The sequence below is a fragment of the Microcebus murinus genome, chromosome 14 (genome assembly GCF_040939455.1).
Source record: "Microcebus murinus isolate Inina chromosome 14, M.murinus_Inina_mat1.0, whole genome shotgun sequence".
NCBI lineage: Eukaryota > Metazoa > Chordata > Mammalia > Primates > Cheirogaleidae > Microcebus > Microcebus murinus.
In genome coordinates, this window is record NC_134117.1 from 79,356,241 (window position 1) to 79,374,358 (window position 18,118).

General features: G+C 48.9%; 1 long non-coding RNA gene across 1 annotated transcript; it reads right to left on the bottom strand.

Moving 5' to 3' along the window:
• Positions 1–321: 321 nt before the first annotated feature.
• LOC105879005 (uncharacterized) lies at positions 322–15,378 on the bottom strand. The gene is made up of 3 exons (XR_002221334.2): positions 15,293–15,378; positions 12,373–12,475; positions 322–410 (listed from the first exon to the last, which is right to left on the bottom strand). It is a non-coding gene; the product is annotated as an uncharacterized LOC105879005 (long non-coding RNA).
• Positions 15,379–18,118: the final 2,740 nt, after the last annotated feature.

Here is an 18,118-nt window from a genome sequence, read left to right on the forward strand (position 1 = left end):
TGCCTGCTCCGCTCCACCTGCGGCTCCGGCTTCTCCACGGCCGTTGGCAGCTGGTGGATATTTACGTGTTTGGTACTTGTGTTCTACCTGGTCCTGTGCGCTTGTGAGGGCCGGGACTTGGTCGGCTGTGTTTATGGGCATATCGTCACCGTGCACTGCTGCAGCAGCGCACGGCACACCCTCAGCTCTCACTGAATGGAAGAATAAGAAAAAATCCACAAGCCAGCTGAATAAAGGAGAAACCCTAAAACAGGCAAGTCCAGAAGAAAGGTACCTTGTTAGCTCGCTCTCACTCATACTAAAGCCATGCAGGTGAAGCCCACGGAGGCCGTCCTCACCTCTAGGCTGTGGTGACTGCGAGAGGGATCGGTGCTGTCCTGGAGTGGAATGTTGGCCATCATCTTTTCTTCCTTTTTAAGAAATTGAAATATATAATTTACATAGCATAAAGTTTACCCTTTTAAAGTAGATAATGTAGTTTTTTTGTGTATTCACAAGGGTGTGGAACAATCACTGCTGTCTAATTCTAGAACATCTTCCTCATCCCTGGAAGAAACTCCGTACCCATTAGCAGCCACTGCCCTGCCCCCACTGCCAGCCCCTGAGTCACGAATCTATTTTATGACTATGGATTTGCCTCTTCTGGATAGTTCATGTAAGAGGAATTTCACAACACGTGATTTTGTGTCTGGCTTCTTTCACTTAGCATAATGTCCTCAAGTTCATTCACAGTGTAGCATGAGCCAGCACTTCATTCCTTTTCATTGCCATGCAATACTCTGTTGTGTTGCTGTCGGTTTTGTTTATCCATTCATCAGTTGTTGGACATTTGGGTTGTTTCCATTTTGTGGCTAATATGAATGATGCTGTAAACTATGAACATTTGTGTACAGAATTTTGTATGTACATATATTTTCAAATATCTTGGGTATATATCTAGGAGTGAAATTGCTGGATCATATGATAACTTTAACAGTTTGAAGCACCAGACTGTTTTCTAAATCAATTGTACAATTTTACATTCTCACCAGCAATGTAAAAGAATGTCAGTTTCTCAGAATTTTCAGTAACACTTGTTATTATTATCTTTTTTTAATTTTAATTTTATTTTTTTTAATGTTTTTTTTTTTTGAGACAGAGTCTCGCTTTGTTGCCCAGGCTAGAGTGAGTGCTGTGGCGTCAGCCTAGCTCACAGCAACCTCAATCTCTTGGGCTCAAGCGATCCTCTTGCCTCAGCCTCCCGAGTAGCTGGGACTATAGGCATGCGCCACCATGCCCGGCTAAGTTTCTCTATATAAGTTGGCCAATTAATTTCTTTCTATTTATAGTAGAGACGGGGGTCTCGCGCTTGCTCAGGCTGGTTTCGAACTCCTGACCTTGAGCAATCCGCCCGCCTCGGCCTCCCAGAGTGCTAGGATTACAGGCGTGAGCCACCGCGCCCGGCCTATTATTGTCTTTTTTACTGCAGCCAGTGGGTATGAGATGGCATTTCATTGTGGTATCTCACTCTAGCATTTCCCTAATGGCTAATGATGTTGAGTAACTTTTAATGCGCTTATCAGTCATTTATCCATCTTTTATAGAGAAATTTCTACTCAGATTCCTTGCCCCCTCACACACTTTTTTTAGATGAGGCAGAGTTTCGCTCTATTGCCCAGGCTGGAATACAGTGGCACGATCACTGTAACCTTGAGCTTCTGGACTCAAGTGATCCTCCTGCCTCAGCCTCCCAAGTAGCTGGGCCTACAGGCGCGCACACCACGGCTAGCTAATTGTTTTGTAGACACAGGGTTGCACTGTGTTGCCCAGGCTGGCCTTTGCCCACTTTAACTGGGTTGTCTTTTTATCATTGAACTGTAAGAGTTCCTTATATATTCTGATACTAGACCCTTACAGTATATGTGGTATGCAAAGACTTTCTCCCATTCTGAGGGTGGTTTTTTCCAACTTCTTGATAGTGTCTTTTGAAGTACAAGTTTTTGATTGTGATGAAATTCAGTTTATCTCCTTTTGATTTGATTGTTTGTATTTGTGTGTCATATGTAAGAAACCATTGCCTAAGCCTCCCTAGTAGCTGAGACTACAGGTGCATGCCACCACACCCAGCTAATTTTTAAATTTTTTGTAGAGAATGGGTCTCTTGCTTTGTTGCCCAGGCTGATCTTGAACACTTGGCCTCAAATAATCCTTCTGCAAAGGCCTCCCAAAGTGCTGGAATTACAGATGTGAGCCACCACACCTGCTACATCTAATTTTTTTTTTTAACCAGAGTTTTATGTTTTTAGATCCTACATTTAGGTAGGAGCTCTGATCCATTTGTAGCTCATCTGTGTGTATGATGTGGGGCACAGGTGCAAATGCTTTCTTTCACCTGTGACTGTCCAGTTGTCCCAGCACCATTTGTTGGAGAGAATGTTCTTTCTCCATTGGATTATCATGGCACCTTGTCAGAAATCGATTGATCACAGAGGCATGGGTTTATTTTGGACTCTCAATTTTATTCTGTTGATTTACATGTCTGTCATTGTGCTAGTATCACACAGTCTTGATTACTGTAGCTTTGTAGTTAAGTTTCGAGGTAGGGAAGTCTGAGTCCTCCAACTTTGTACTTCTTTTTCAAGATTGCTTAGCTATTCTAGGTCCCTTGCATTTCCATGTGAATTTAGAAACAGCTTGTCAATTTCTGCAAAAAAGCCACTAGAATTTGATAAGGATTGCATTGAATCTGTAGGTCAATTTGGGAAGTATTGCCATCTTAACAATTTAAGACTCCTAGTCCATAAACATGGCATGTTTTTGTACTTATTTAAGTCTACATTAATTTCTTCCAACTATGTTTTGTAGTTTTTAGTGTACCAATATTGCATTTCTTTTGTCAAATTTATTCTTAGGGATTTTATTCTTTTTGATGCTATTATAAATGGAATTTTTTTTTAACTTTTAAAATTTTTTGTAGAGATGAGGTTTGCTGTGTTGCTCAGGCTTGTCTCAAATTCCTGGCTTCAAGTGATCCTCCTGCTTTAGCCTCCCCAAGTGCAGGAATTACAGGCATGAACCACCACACCTGGCTTGGAATTATTTTCTTAATTTTATTTCTAAATTGTTCATTACCAGCGTATAGAATTACAACTGAGTTTTGTATATTGATCTTGTATCCCGCAACCTTGCTGAACTCACTTATTAGCTCTAATAGTGTGTGTGTGTGTGTGTGTTCCTTAGACTTTTCCATATATAAGATCATGATATCTGTAAATAGAGATAGTTTTACTTCTTTCTTTCAATTTGGGTGTCTTTTATATATTTTTGTTGCCCAATTGCTTTGGCCATAACCTCCAGAGCAATGTTAAATAGAAGTGGTGAGAGCAGATAGACTCCTCTTTTCCCTACCTTAGCGGGAGAGCTCTTGATCTTTCACTGTTAAGTATAATGTTGTGTATTTTTCACAGATACTCTTTATCAAGTTGAGGAAGTTACCTTCAATTACTAGTTTGTTGAGAATTTTTATCTTGAAAGAGTGGGTGCTGGATTTTATTAAATGATTTTTTAAATTTGCCTCTAAATACTATGCTGTAAGATTGTTAAATGATTTTTCTGCATCCATTGAGATGATTATGTGATCTATTGATATGATATATTACATTGATTTTTGTACGTTGATCTAACCTTGCATTCCTTAGATACATACCACTTGGTCACAGTGAATAATGCTTTAAAACATGCTGCTGGATCTGATTTGCTAATATTTTGTTGAGGATTTTTGCATCTATATTTTTGAAGAATATTGGTTTGTAGTTTTCTTTCCTTGTGGTATTATTGCCTGGTTTTGGTATCAAGGCAATACTGACTTCATGGAATGAGTTGGTTAATGCTCTTTATTCTATTTTCTGGAGGAGACTTTCTGGAGGTGTTAATTCTTCTTTAAATGTTTGGCAGAATTCACTAGTGAAGCCATTTGGCCCTTGGCTTTTCTTTGTGGGTAAGAAGTTTTTCAATTATTCGTTCAATCTCTCCTTATAGAGCGATTATATAGAAAATCATTCTGATTTTCTGTTTCTTCCTCAGTAAGTTTCAGTTGGAGAGTTTGTGTCTCTAGGAATTTGTACATTTCATCTAGGTTATCTAATTTCTTAGCAAATAATTGTTCATAGTATTCCCTTAGAATGCTTTTTTTATTTTTGTGAAGTTGGTAGTAATGTCCTCTCCTTCATTACTGATCTTAGTAATTTGAGTCTGTTTTTTCTTGTTCAGTATAGTAGAGGTTTGTCAATTTTGTTGATCTTTTCAAAGAACCAACTTTTAGTTTCATTTATTTTTTCAATTGTTTTTCTATCCATTGTTTCATTTATTTCCACTCTATAATGTTTCCTTTTTCTGTTATTTTTTATGTAGTTTGCTTCTCTTTTTCTAGTTTCTTAAAGTGGAATGTTAGGTTATCCATTTGAGAACGTTCTTCTTTTTTAATATGGATGTTTATAGTTTTCTTTTTATTTCTTTCACCCCAATGGATGTTTATAGTTTTAAATTTTCATCTAAGCACCTATTTAGTTGCATTCCATAAGTTTTGGTATACTGTGTTTATTTCCATTTTCCTCAAAGTATTTTTCCATTTCCCTTGTGATTTTTTCTTCTTTTCCCATTGGTTATTCAGGAATGTGTTGTATAATTTCCAAATATTTGTGAATTCTCCAAATTTCTTTTTGTTATTTCATTGTGGTCATAGAACGTACTTTGTATGATTTCAGTTCTTTTAAATTTATTGATTCTTGTTTTATGCCCTAACATATGGCCTGTTCTGGAGAATGTTTTTTGTGTCCTTGAGGAGAATATGTATTCTGCTGTTATTAAATGGGGTGTTCTATAGATGTCTTTAGGCCCAATTGGTTTACAGTGTTGTTCAAGTCTTCTATTTGTTTATTGATCAACTGTCTAGTTGTTTATCTATTATTTATTTATTTATTTTTCTGAGACAGTCTCACTCTCTTGCCCAGGCTAGAGTGCCGTGGCATCACCCTAGCTCACAGCAACCTCAAAGTCAATTTGAGTATTGCTCAAGCAATTCTTCTGCCTCAGCCTCCCAAGTAGCAGGGACTACAGGCATGCACCACCATGTCTTGCTAATTTTTTCTCTATATATTTTTAGTTGGCCAATTAATTTCTTTCTATTTTTAGTAGAGACGGGGTCTCACTCTTGCTCAGGCTGGTTTCGAACTCCTGACCTTCAGTGATCTGCCTGCCTTGGCCTCCCAGAGTGCTAGGATTACAGGCGTGAGCCACCGCACCTGGCCTGTTTATCCATTATTGAAAGTGGGGCTATTGAAGTCTCCAGCTATTTTTGTTGAATTTTCTATTTTTCCTTTTAATTCTTTTTTAAAATAATCTTTGTTTATTGAGATAGACTTTTACTCTGTGGCCTGGGCTAGAGTGCAGTGGCATCATCAGGGCTCACTGCAACCCCCAAATCCTGAGCTCAAGCAATTCTCCTGCCTCAGCCTCCTAAGTAGCTGGGACTACAGGTGCACTCCACTGTGCCTGCCTAACTTTTCTATTTTTTATAGAGATAGGGTCTTGCTCTTGCTTAGGCTGGTTTTGAACTCCTGGCCTCAAGCAATCCTCCCCACTCTCAGAGTGCTAGGATTACAGGCATGAGCCACTGTGCCTGGCCTTCTCCCTTTACTTTTACCAGTTTTTGCTTCATGAATTTTCCTCTGTTGTTGGGTACATATATGTTTGTAATTGTTATATCTTGTTGATGGATTAACACTTTTATCATTATAAATGTCCTTCTTTGTCTCTAGTAACAATTTTCATCTTAAAGTCTATTTTGTCTGATATTAGTATAGCCATTCCAGTTTTCTTTTGGTTACTATTTGCATGGAATATCTTTTTCCATATTTTCACTTTAAATCTATTTGTATCTTTCTCTATAAAATGTGTCTCTTGTGGAAAGCATATAGTTGGATCATTTTTTTAAATTCTGCCTTTTAACTGGAGAGTTTAATCCATTTAAATTTAGTATAAATATAAGGGTTCATTTGCTATTTGTTTTTCATGTCATATCATTTTTCATCCTCTATTTCTTTATTATTACTTTTTTGTGTTAAATGGATATTTTCTAGTGTACCATTTAACTTTTCTTATCATTTATTTTACTATATAATTTTGAGTTATTTCCTTAGTTATTGCCTGGCAGGTTAGAATTAACATCTTAACTTATAATTATGTAGTTCAGATTAATATAAACTTATTTTCAATAGTATATAAAAGCTTTGCTCTCTTTCCTCCATTCTACATTGTGCTGTTTTTGTCATAAAATTTATGTTTTATGCTGTGTGTTCATCAGTGCATATTTATTATTATTGTTTCATGAAGTTGCTTTATTTCAATAGGAGAAAAATAGAGTTACAGCATAATATATGTTTGTATTGTCTTTTAGCTATGTAAAGATAAATATAAAACCAGTAAAGTTACTGGTGCTCTTTATTTTTTCACATAGATTCAAGTTGTTAAAATAGTATCCTTTCATTTAAGCCTGAAGGACTCTCTAGTAGTTCTTATAGGGCAGGTCTCCTAGTGACAAGTTCTCCGTTTTTATTTATGTGTGGGTAATTTCTCCTTCTTTTTTTTTTTTTTTTTTTTTTTTGAGACAGAGTCTCACTTTGTTGCCCAGGCTAGAGTGAGTGCCATGGCGTCAGCCTAGCTCACAGCAACCTCAAACTCCTGACTCAAGCAATCCTCCTGCCTCAGCCTCCCAAGTAGCTGGGACTACAGGCATGCGCCACCATGCCCGGCTAATTTTTTGTATATATATTAGTTGGCCAATTAATTTCTTTCTATTTATAGTAGAGACGGGGTCTCGCTCTTGCTCAGGCTGGTTTTGAACTCCTGACCTTGAGCAATCCGCCCGCCTCGGCCTCCCAGAGAGCTAGGATTACAGGCGTGGGCCACCACGCCCGGCCTCTCCTTCATTTTTGAAGGACAGTTTTGCTACAAAATAAATTCTTGGTTGACAGCTTTTCTTTTTTTCTTTCAGTACTTTGACTAAGTCACCCCACTGCCTTCTGCCCTTTGAGGTTTCTGATGAGAAATCTCCCTGGAGTTTGTTGAGCTTCTTGGATGTGGAGATTAATATTTTTCATTAAATTTAGGGCGTTTGGGTCATTATTGATTTATATATTTTTTTCTGCCTCTTTCTCTCTCTCCTCTTTTTCTGAGACTCCTATTATACATATGTTGCTATCCATTATGGTGTCTGAGGCTCTGTTTGTTTATGTATGTATGTATTTATTTATCTCATTCTGTTGCCTAGGCTTGAGTGCCAGTGGCATCAGCCTAGCTCATAGCAACCTCAAACTCCTGGGCACAAGCAGTCCTCCTGCCTCAGCCTCGCTAGTAGCAGGGACTATATGCACTACCATGCCCAGCTGATTTTTTCTATATATTTTTAGTTGTCCAACTAATTTCTTTCTACTTTTTTTAGTAGAGATGGAAGTCTTGCTCTTGCTCAGGCTGGTCTCGAACTCCTGAGCTCAAACGATTCTCCTGCCTTGGCCTCCCAGAGTGCTAAGATTACAGGTGTGAACCACCGCACCTGGCCTATTTATTTATTTTTTTATTCTTTTTTTTTTTGTTCTTTTCCTCAGACTGAATAATATCAATTGGTCAGTTTTCACGTTCACTGATTCTTCCTTCTGTCTGTTCAAAGCTGTTTTTGAGCCTTTCTAGTTAATGCTTCATTTCAGTTACTTAGTTTTCAACCCCATAATTTCTACTTGGTTCTTTCTTTAAAAAAATAATTTATATTCCTTTATTGATATTCTCTACTCGGTGAAGCCTTGGTTCCTATATTTCCTTTAGTTTTTTAGATATGGTTTCTTTCAATTCTTTGAACATACTTAAAGTAGCTAATGTAAAGTTTTTGTCTAGTAAGTCAGTTATGGAAATCAGATTCAACCCCCTCTGCCAGGTTTGTTGTGGTTACTGTTTGTTGTAGTAATAGTTGTTTTGTGACATTTCTGAATTAATTATGCAAAGTCTGTATTCTCTTGTCATGTATGGTACTGAAATCTCTACTCAGTTATCTTAGTGGTCATTTAATGATAGGACAGAAATTTTCTTAAATACTCAGAGCCAGTAAGTCTTCCAATCTTTGCCAAGGGGCTCTGTGTGCTGGAGTGTGCCATCAGCTCTCAGCTAGGCAGTTGACAGCCCTGCCTTAGTTTTCACTTCCTGTTTGCACGGAGCCTCAAAGTTAGCTAGAAGCGAGAGCTTAGCATCTCGTAAGGACTCTCCTGAGCACATGCACAGACCTGAGCATGCGCGAGCCCTCAGATTCCCAGGAATGCAATGCAGCTTTTTAAAGCCCTTATGGACACCTCATTACCGAACTTTTCTTTTAAACTTTTTTGTTAGTCTGTTGCTTGCTTCACTGCTATGTATTGCTTCAGGCATTGTGAAATTAAATGCTTGTAATTGTTTTTGACAATCATCCCTGGGAAATAGTGTTTTTGTACTTGGATAGCTCTGAGTCAGACATCCTTACAAGTAGGGTCTCCATGGGAACCACCTGACAAGTCAAATAATGGCAGTTTTCTGGGGATGAAGCCTTGGAAGAGTTCCATCCTTGTCCTGTTTCCTCCAGTGGCTGCCAGGCTGCTGTTTTTCATGACGAATATGGGGTCTTATTTTTCAAGGCACTGGGGAGTAGAAAGTTGGGGATGTGAGTAGGTCAAGTTCAAACTCTGTGAAACTTGTGATTATTACTGAGATTCAGTTGTGTTTTGTGAATGAATGCTCCTCAGATTTTTGCAAGCTTTTGGTTAATTTCTAAAGTTCTAAAAAAATGGATTCTGACCATTTTGCTAGTTTTCTTGTTGTGTTTATGGCAGAGAGGGTTTTGGAGGTCCTTACTCCACCATTTCACTATCTGGGCCATCCTCTTTTGAAAACACTTCTGAGATGTCTCTTTATTAAAATTTTTTTTTTTTTTTACTTCAGTAGATCTAGGGGGTACAAGTTGAATTCCATTACATGTATATATTGTATAGTGGTAAAAAAGTGGGCTTTTAGTGAGCCCATCACCTGAATAGTGCACATTCAGGTAGGTAATTTTTCATCCCTCACCTCCTCCTGCCCTCCCTCCTTTTAAGTCTCCAGTGTCTGTTATTCCACCCTGTGTGTCCTTGCGTGGCCACGGCTCAGCTACCACTATAAGCGATAACGTGGCATTTACTTTTCTGTTCCTCAGTTATTGTGAGTCTCTTTAAACTTATAATGCATACAACCTTTGATTCAACACTCCAACATTGGAGTTTATCTTTCATACTGTATATTGTCATGTGTCTGAGTAAAACCCCTGGTCGGGGATGCCCATTACAGGAGTGTTGTAGTCTGTGGTGACGCGTCTTCTGTGGGGGATCCATCACATGTGACAGTGCAGCCTCCCTTTAGACTGTCCTGCAGCTGTCACAGAGCATGAGGAGTCTCCTGGAACCCAGGGGCTTTGGCCAGGGAGCTGCAGGTGTCTGGGGCCAGGGGAGAAGCCACGGGGCATTCATGCCAAGCACCGCTGCTTGGAACAATGAATACCAACATGTTGAACTTGAGAGCCTCTGATCCTGGGAATGACTAAGAAAGAAACTTCGGGACATTTATCTCTGCTGTAGGAACAGACACAGACTTAGAAGCATATGTGGGCTCTTGCACACGTGGTTGCCTCATTTCCGTTTGACGTTGGATTCCCTTTCCACCAGCCTGGAGCACCCTGGCGCCTTTGCAGAGCTGCGGGACTGTATGTGGACATTGGGCTGGGACAGGGAGTAAGAGGTTAGGGAGAAGCTACAATAAAATATAAGTGAGCCATCAAAACCTGTAGGGCAACTATTTAAAATATTTTAGGTCTGTGAAGTAAACTCAGAAGCTTGGGTGTAGGCGACCACGTGTTTGGCAATGGCTAAAACCTCCTGAAGGTGGATCTGGAGCACCCCTTTCCCCTGCCAGGCGGGTCAGAGGCTATGCTGGGCCCAGATTGCCGCCCACAGGGTACAGGGTGGGTCTCCGTGTGCTGTACCCAAGTGACTGTGGGACAGGCCTCTGTTCCCCGTAGGAGAAGGAGGGGCCCTGTGGCCGTCCTGAGACATTCCCACTCAGAGAAACGCTCTGGTCTAGGAGGCTGGGGAAGTGCTGGGAGGGGTCCCTGAGGACTGAGTGCAGTGGAGTCCCCGAGGAGGAGCAGCTTAGGACCGGGAGAGCTGGGCTGGCCCTGTATCCTGGCATGAGCATGTGGGGCTCCCTGGTATTGGGCCTGGGCTTGGGAAGCTACGTTAGTTGGCCAGGTGCCCCCAACGGGCCAGGCAGGGCCAGGAGTGAGGAGCTGGGTCAGGCTGGGGAGGGGCAGGTGCAGGCTGCTTTTGCTAGAAATGTGGGTAGGAAGAAATAGAGATTAGGAGGCAGCTAGAGAGGGGCTGGGGTCAGGGAGACTGTGTGTGTCTGAAAAGGGGCAAAGAGTAAGAATGAGAGGACAGGGCCACACTGGGCATCACAGGGTGTCAGTGGTCAGCTCCAGGAACTGGCCCCACCATGGCCGAGGGCTCCCCGAGGGTGAAGTAGAACAGACCAGGAGCCCCAGGGTCAGGGAGGAGGGAGGAGCCCCAGGAGGCTGAGGAGGTTAGGGAAGGAGTTTGGAGCTGGCCAAGGACTAGACAATTAAGAGTCCCTGTCATTGCCTTGCTGGCCCTGAGACCCCCACAAAGCCAGGCTGGCCCTAAGCACCCTCCCCTGCCCAGCGCACACCAAGGGGTCTCAGACATGTGCTCTTGGGCACAGTTTCCTCTGAGAATGGGGGGCAGCAGTCAGGTGGTCGGTGGAGAGGAGAGGGCAGGTCGTCACCTGGCCCCACGGCACCTTCTCCAGGACCCTGGAGTCTGCCCAGTTCCTAGAACAACCAAATGAGACGCCTGCCTGGACATGTCTGTGACGGGCACAGCCCTGTGGCGGTCCAGCTGCTTTCAGGCTCCCGCAGCTTCCCTGGCCCTCCCCAAAGAGCAGAGTGGGAGTGCCAGGCCCAGCGGCCACGTTGGCCTCTCCAGGACAGTGCCCAGCGTGGACCCTGCTCCTGCCTGGCTGACCTGCAGGCTCCCAGAGTACGGGTGGCCCAGCCTCCACCTGGCCTGGACCCAGCCCCAGGCAAGGAAATGGAGGGCAGAGAGGGCATAGGAGGCACGGCAGCACCCTCCCCTCCCCTCTCAGGGCCCAGCTGGCCAGCTGTCCTCTTGCTGGTACAGTCGCACACACCAGGATCGGCACTGTGGTTCTGCCCGGGTCCCACTGGGGTGCTGCCCTTTGGAGCCAGGGCTGGGGATGCAGAGATGGGGGGACCCAAAGTGGGTCCAGGGCCCTTCTACCCCCAGCCCAGATGGGGAAACTGAGTCCCACAGAGGGGCAGGGCCTACCCAGGGCCTCACAACAAGCTCTACACCCCTAGCCCTGCAGGGGCCCATCCGCCCACCTGCACCCCAACCTGTACCACACATCAGCTGTGATGTGTCCTGCTCCATGTCCTGGCCCTGGGTCCCTTTATCTCATACCAGGAGGAGCTATTTATGGGTTCTGTTTTTTGTTTATTCTTCTTACAAAAGCATTTTTGGATTATTGAGATACCTAAAGTCCACATAAGCTGTGCTTGCACTTCCAAAATCGTACCCCTGGCATTTGGATTCTGCCCAGAGAACAGAAGGTCAGCAGCCCATGAACAGGCCCCAGAGCCCCATCCCAGGTGCAGAGAAGAGAGACAGGACCCTGTGGTCTTGGGACATCTTCCTGGTGCTGGGGGATGGCACAGACATGGGAGGACTCGTTCCCCTGATTGCAAGAGAAAGAGCGCACGACACCCCCCCTCCCTGGCGCTGTGGTTTGGGAGATGGGGCAGTGAGGCCCCCAACGCTGTTCCCTCCAGCCCCGGTCACCCTCCCCAGTGGCCTCAGCCCCCTCTCCTTTTAAAAATGGAAACAAAGCCTCAATCTGTAGGGTCAGTGCCCCCCTCGGGCTGCAAGGATCCCAGTGACCCCTGGTGGAGTGAGGCCTGCAGCACGCGTGCCCAGCCCAACACGCAGTCCTGAAGAAGTTGGCACCCAGCTGCACGGGGCGTGTTCAGGGCCCACGCTCCTCCCGGCCCCACAGGTCTGTGCCATCGCCTTTCCTGTCACTAGCTGGACATCGTTCATTTGTTTATGTGTTTACTGGGCCTCTAATGCCCAGGCCTAGGAATGTTAGCCCTAAGAGCAGGGACGGTGTCTCTGAGAACTTGGCACATTGTAAACATTCATTGCTTTTAAATGAATAAGTACATGGTCTAGTTAGGAATGCAGAAATACCAACCAGTTGTTGAGAAGCCCAGGTGAGGAGCTGCAGGGGTGCAGGCCTACTTCCCCACGCCCTCGCCTGAGGCAGATGTTGCTAATCCAACATGGCACCTTTGACCCTGTGGAGAAGACAGGTACTCTGAGCTTAGATCCTCACAGCCGCCAATTGTCCTGAGTGAGTGGGAGGAAGAGTTGGTGAGAGGTACCTGGCATGAGGGGCTGGCAGCCCAAGGGGCAGGCCCTTGAGGACACTCCAAGAATCAGGAAGACTTCCTGGAGGAGGTGGCAGGGTGGTGTCTGAAAGGCATTGGGGCAGAGGGGAGGGAGAAGGACAATTTGAAGGGTGGGTAATATAAGTCTCCGAGGAGGGAGTGTGTCAGGCTGGCTTAGGGGCCCACTGCCTGCGCCCATCAGCTCCCCAGCCTGTCCCTGCCTGGCACCATGTGGAGCCTTCTGGTCTGCCAGCTGGAGGAAGAAGCGAGAGATGTAAGGAGGAGCTGGGGGAGCACCTCTGAGCACGTGTCTGCAGGGGCCGAGCACACGCTGGGACATGTTCTGAGTGGGTGAATCTGTGTGGGGGACTCATCGGGTTCTTCACAACAGAGTGGAAAGACAGCCCCTTGGAGGACGGAGGTGCCCTCTGCTCATCCACGACACCCCACCTACCCTCCCTTCCTTGGCTACACCCTGGCTGGTGGGAGCAAGTCTCTCTTCTCTGGGAGCCTGTGAGGGACCCCAGAGAGTGCCGAACCTCTGGTGGGCTGCTGCCTCCTGCTGCAGCCTCCATGGGACCAGGGAACCTCATGCCCTGGTTTTAGAAAAAGAGCACGCATCGTGTTGTGCTGTGATAGAGCCACTCACAGTCACTGGAGAAAGCCTGAGCAGCGCTTGACAAGGCCGTGGGGAGAAGAGAGGCAGGAGACATGAGGTGAGGGGGAGGGTATGGGGGTGGCACCCTGCTTGACCTTGTCGTGTGTGTATGTATCTGTCTGTTTTTAGGGGTGGACACACACACATGCACATGCACACACACACACCTGATGCACTCACACAAACAAGCACCCCACATATGCACAAAGTTCACGTGCATATGCATACATGTACATGCGTGCATGTGCGTGCACACACAAGGTCACACACACGCACACTGATGCGCTGTGCCCCCGCAGATGCCTGCCTCAAGGAGTGGCTTTGCCCCTGTGAGTGCCTATGGACACCTCCCTGCCGTCATTCCTCTCCTTCTCCCACTGTGGCCCTGGCCTGTGCCCCACACCAGAGCTAGCCCTCTGTGTTACCTTTAACATTATTTTTGCAGATTTCACAGGTGAAAATTGATGACTCAGGCTTTAAATTGCAATCTGCTTTGTTGTGAAGCAGTTTGCTCCCTGCTGATGGGCCTTTCCTGTTTGCATTTGCAAGCCCCCTTTCTCAGCAGGTGTCAAGGAGTGTTCTCCCAGTGTGTGCTCCTAGAACAGCAGTCCTCCGCCCCGTGATGGGGGAGGGGTCTCTGTGGTCACAACCTGCTTCATCTCCAGGAAGTCTCCCACCCAGGCCATGCCTTGGCCCTCACCTCTCCTGCCTGGTGGCTGCAGCCTCCTCCGGGGCTCCACCTGCCATGGCCTGAGTCCTGCCCGTCTCTACCTGGACATCATTTTCACTGTCCCCTGTGCACCTGTGTTGGCTGTGCTTGGTGCAGAGGTGTCCCCAAGCTCCTGGAGTTCTGCCCGCTGCTGCCCGCCCTGAGCAATGAGTCCCCACACATCCATGGGGGCAGGAAGGATTGCATTGACTTTTCAGCAAGTTCTGGGGTGATCTGGTCCAGTTTGAGAGCCTTGTCTGGAGGCAGCCTCCCAGGGCCAGGACTGTGGAGTCGCAGCCAGACCAGGTGCAGGTGAGCGGATGCACCAGAGTGGCCAGCTAGCAAGGGGGTGAGCGTTTAGGGCCCTCCCCTGGCCACTGCAGGGTCTCCTGGAACGCTCAGGAGAAGGCAGCTCTGTGGTCACTTACCTTTGAGGAAGGCTCTGCCAAGTGCTCTCTCCAGAGCATGCCACACACGGCGCCAGGCTGAGGGCGAGCGGGCCAGAGCCAGCCTGCTCCCCGCTCGCCAGCCATGCCCTTCAGGGCCAGGGTGCTGTTTCTACTTCCCAGGAAGGCACTGTAAGGCCAGATCCGAGGATGCTGAGAAGCCCCCTGCGGAGACCCCAAGGCTCACCCCTTGAGATTCAGGCGCGCTGCCCTCCCACAGCCCTGGGGACCTGCAGCCTCAGAGGAGTGCCAGCCCCCGAGCCAGCTGGGCCTTGAGCAGGTCCCAGTCCGTGCGACTTGTAGAGGCTGAGCCTGGACTGTGCTGCTGTGTGGGTTGGTGCCAAGCCAGACTGCAGCTCCTGTGCAGCGCACCCTGCTCAGTGCCTGTCGTCATGGTGCCCCGTGCCAGGCCAGCACTGCCCTGACTTCAGTCTCCCTCCCTGTACAGTGGAGAGAGAGGCTGTGCCAGCCTAGGAGGTCCCTCTCTCCTGCCTCCATCCTCCCCAGCCCTGTCGTCTCTGTCCCACAGACAAACCTCCCTCCTGGGCAGTGCAGCCTCAGCTGTGCCCCAAGGCCAGCAGCCTGCCCAGCCTGAGGTCACATGCCTTCCACAGGCCCAGCTTCTGGGTCCCTGTCCTGACTGCCCCTGCCCCCAGGCCCCAGCAGGTGGCCCCTGGGAGCCCAGCTTCACACCCTGGGCACTGACTGGGAGTGCAGTGTGTCCAACCTGCAGGGAGGGCCACCTCGCCAGCCTGCGGTACACACGCCTTTGGGGAAAGACTGTTCCCTGCCAAGCTGCTTGGCTCAGACGAAGAAAGCTGGGCTCCGAGTGGGACATGGCACCCCATCATGCATGGGCTCCCTTGAGCTGGCGGCCGCAGACACCCTCCCCCATTCCCTGCTTCACCCACCTTGTTCCTCTGTAGACCCACCGCCCGCCAGGTCCCTGGGCTCTCAGGCAGCGGGAAGGGCTGGGCCTGGGGGATGACAGCTGTGGCCGCAGGGACCATGATGATGTGTGGGCACGAGGTCTCTTCCCCTCAGGCGTGGCTCCCGGCCTCTTGGGTGCAGGGAGTAGCTGCTGTCCCGAGCAGTCAGCACCTTCGTCACGGCTAGTTACCTGCTACTCACATGCGGTCAAGGTGGAAGGCACAGCCGCCCCCAATCCCCTGTCTCCTCAGGACAAAGGGTAAGGGCCTGTGGGGCTGTGGGGGGAGGCCTGCGGGCAACTGGCCGCCCCTGGATTGTTTGTTCAGGCAGAGTGGCTGCCTCTGTGATGCGGGGGCCCCAGCGGGGTCAGCTGCCCCTCAGCTTTCTACACCTTTTGCTCTGGTGGTACTAAAACCACAGCGATTCTTTTCTTGGAATATTATTCTCCAAATGGGAGTGTTAATGGGGCAGTGTTGGGGAAACGCCAGACCTTGGGGTCCCCAGTAGACACCCAGGGCACAGGGCTGGCCTCCAGACACCCCACCCTGGAGCCTGCGCTGCGCTTGAGCCTGGGCGTGAGCGTGCCCAGGCCGTCCCGGCTCTCGCGAGGCCGGGGAGGCGCGGCTCTGTGCGCGGCTCTGCAGGCACGGCAGCCCACGGCGGCGGGGCGGCGGGCAGAGCCAGGCCTGAGGGCGAGGGGCCGGCCGGTTTCGGGAGCGTGCTCAGGCTGGACTCGCTGCGCTTCCTGTTTTCCAGACGGCCTGCTGTGTGCCCTGGACAGACCTGCGGCCCCTGGCCGAGGGCACGGCCCAGTGAGGAGGTGGCACCAGCAGGGCAGGGGGGTAGAGCCCTGCTGTCACCTGACCCCTTGTTCTGGAACCCAAGTCCCCCGTGGGCTCAGCCTTCCCGGGTCTCTGTGAGCACCAGTGTGACTCTGGTCGCCCGCTGTGGCCTCTGGTCCTGCTTCTCTGCTCCCCAGCTCTGTCGCTGCCCCAGGCCGCCTTCCGCCCTCCAAGCCCAGCGGACACCTCTTGCCCGCCGCGGCCTTACTTTGCAGGCTGTGCCTTTCCAAGGAGGCGCAGCATCTCCGCGGAGACAGCCTTTGTGGCCGAGGCGCCAGGGAGGGCAGTAAACCCTGGAGTGCTCCTTCCTCTGGGGCGGCTTCCGAGGTGCAGCCCACAGCGAGCCTGGAAGGGCCGGGGACCCACAAGGCTTCTACCTGCCCTGGCTAAGACGTTTCTTAGTGTTTCTCTCTCAGTTTTTTCTGAGCATAAATTGTTTTGAAGTGTGACATATACACAGAAAGGTTGCAAAGTCATAGTGTGCCCTTGGAGACGCTTGTGGGGAGAATAGGTGGGTGACTGGCATCCAGGTCCACCCTGCCCCCAGGCCGGCACTGCCCTGGCTTCAGCAGTGCGGGCGTCTTTGGGGGCCGTGGGTCTGGGTGTGCTCGGGGTCCCATCTTGGGTGTTCTTTGTGCCTGGTTTCTTTGTCCCACTTGATGGTGGTGAGACTTGCCTTGCATGTGGTTGTCTTTGTCCATTCTCGTCCGTGTGGCGAGTTCCACTGTGTGAACACGTCACCGCTCAGCAGGATCCAGTCCTCTGCTGGGGACACCTGGGCTGTGTGCAGTTTGAAGGCCTGTGAGTGGTGCTGCGGCAAACACCCGTGGGTGTGCCCTTTGGTGCGAGTCTGCCGGCATTTCTGCCAGGCCTGCACTGGGGCGGGATTCTGGGCTTCCGTGTGCTCAGCTCTCTTGGGCACTGTCCTCGGAGCATTGTCTGAGTGGCCACAGCGGCTGTCGCTGCCTCTGCCGGCAGCTGAGAGCTCTGGCAGCACCGGGCATTTCTGCCTTTTCCCTGTGGCTGTTCCACTGGGTGTACAGGAAACACACCTGTATTGTAGGTTAATTTCCCTTCCCCTGATGACTGTTTCCTATCTTCGTTGCCCTTTGGAAATCCTTTTTTGGTGAAGTGTCTCTAAGTCTTTTGCCCATTTTAAAAAAATGGGTCTGCTGCCTTTGTGATTTGTACAGGCTCTGGTATGTTCTGGAGATCCGCCCCGCGCTGCGGACACAACCTCGAGCCACACCCGCATCTCCGAATCTCCGTTTGCACACACACATTCAGCAGACAGGTGCCAAGTGCGTGTATGGGCACGTGCCACCGTCGCTGGGGAGCAGCAGTGAACAAAACAGGGACCCTGCCCTCCTGGAGCTCGAGCCCTCTGAGAGCAGGCTGAGGGACGGGGCTGTTGGGCTGACTCCCCACGAGGGGCACAGTCCGCGGCGGGGAGGAGGTTGGGGTGGAGGGTGAGATGTTGTACGTATCGGCCCACAAGGTGACATGCAGGGGAGACCTCGGGGGCCCTCTGGGTGCTCGGCAGGGCACATTCCTCGCAGGGAAAGGAGTTCGGGCAGGGGCGCTGAGGTCCCAGGTGGGGACGGTCCCCAGGGCACACAGGCATTTGCTTGGACTCTGTCTTTCCTTGGGAATGGGGCAGGAACCATGGAGGTGCTGGGTAGAGGAGGCTCGGGGCCTGACTCAGGTTCTGACAGGACCCTCTGGCTGTCGTGCTGAGACAGTAGGGCAGACCTAATTGGGAGCCCATTGCAGCCGTCCAGTCTCCTGTGTCCGCTTCCTGTTGGCTCCTAGGTGTCTGCACTTGTGAGGGTGTCCTGGTCCCTGTCACCCCAGAACAAGGCTTCCCTGCTCTGCTCTGCCACCCTTGGAGTGCCCTCTCATGGTCATGGATGTGCTGGTCCGGGCCACGTGCCCAGCCCCTAGAGGAGGTGTCTGGAGGAAGGA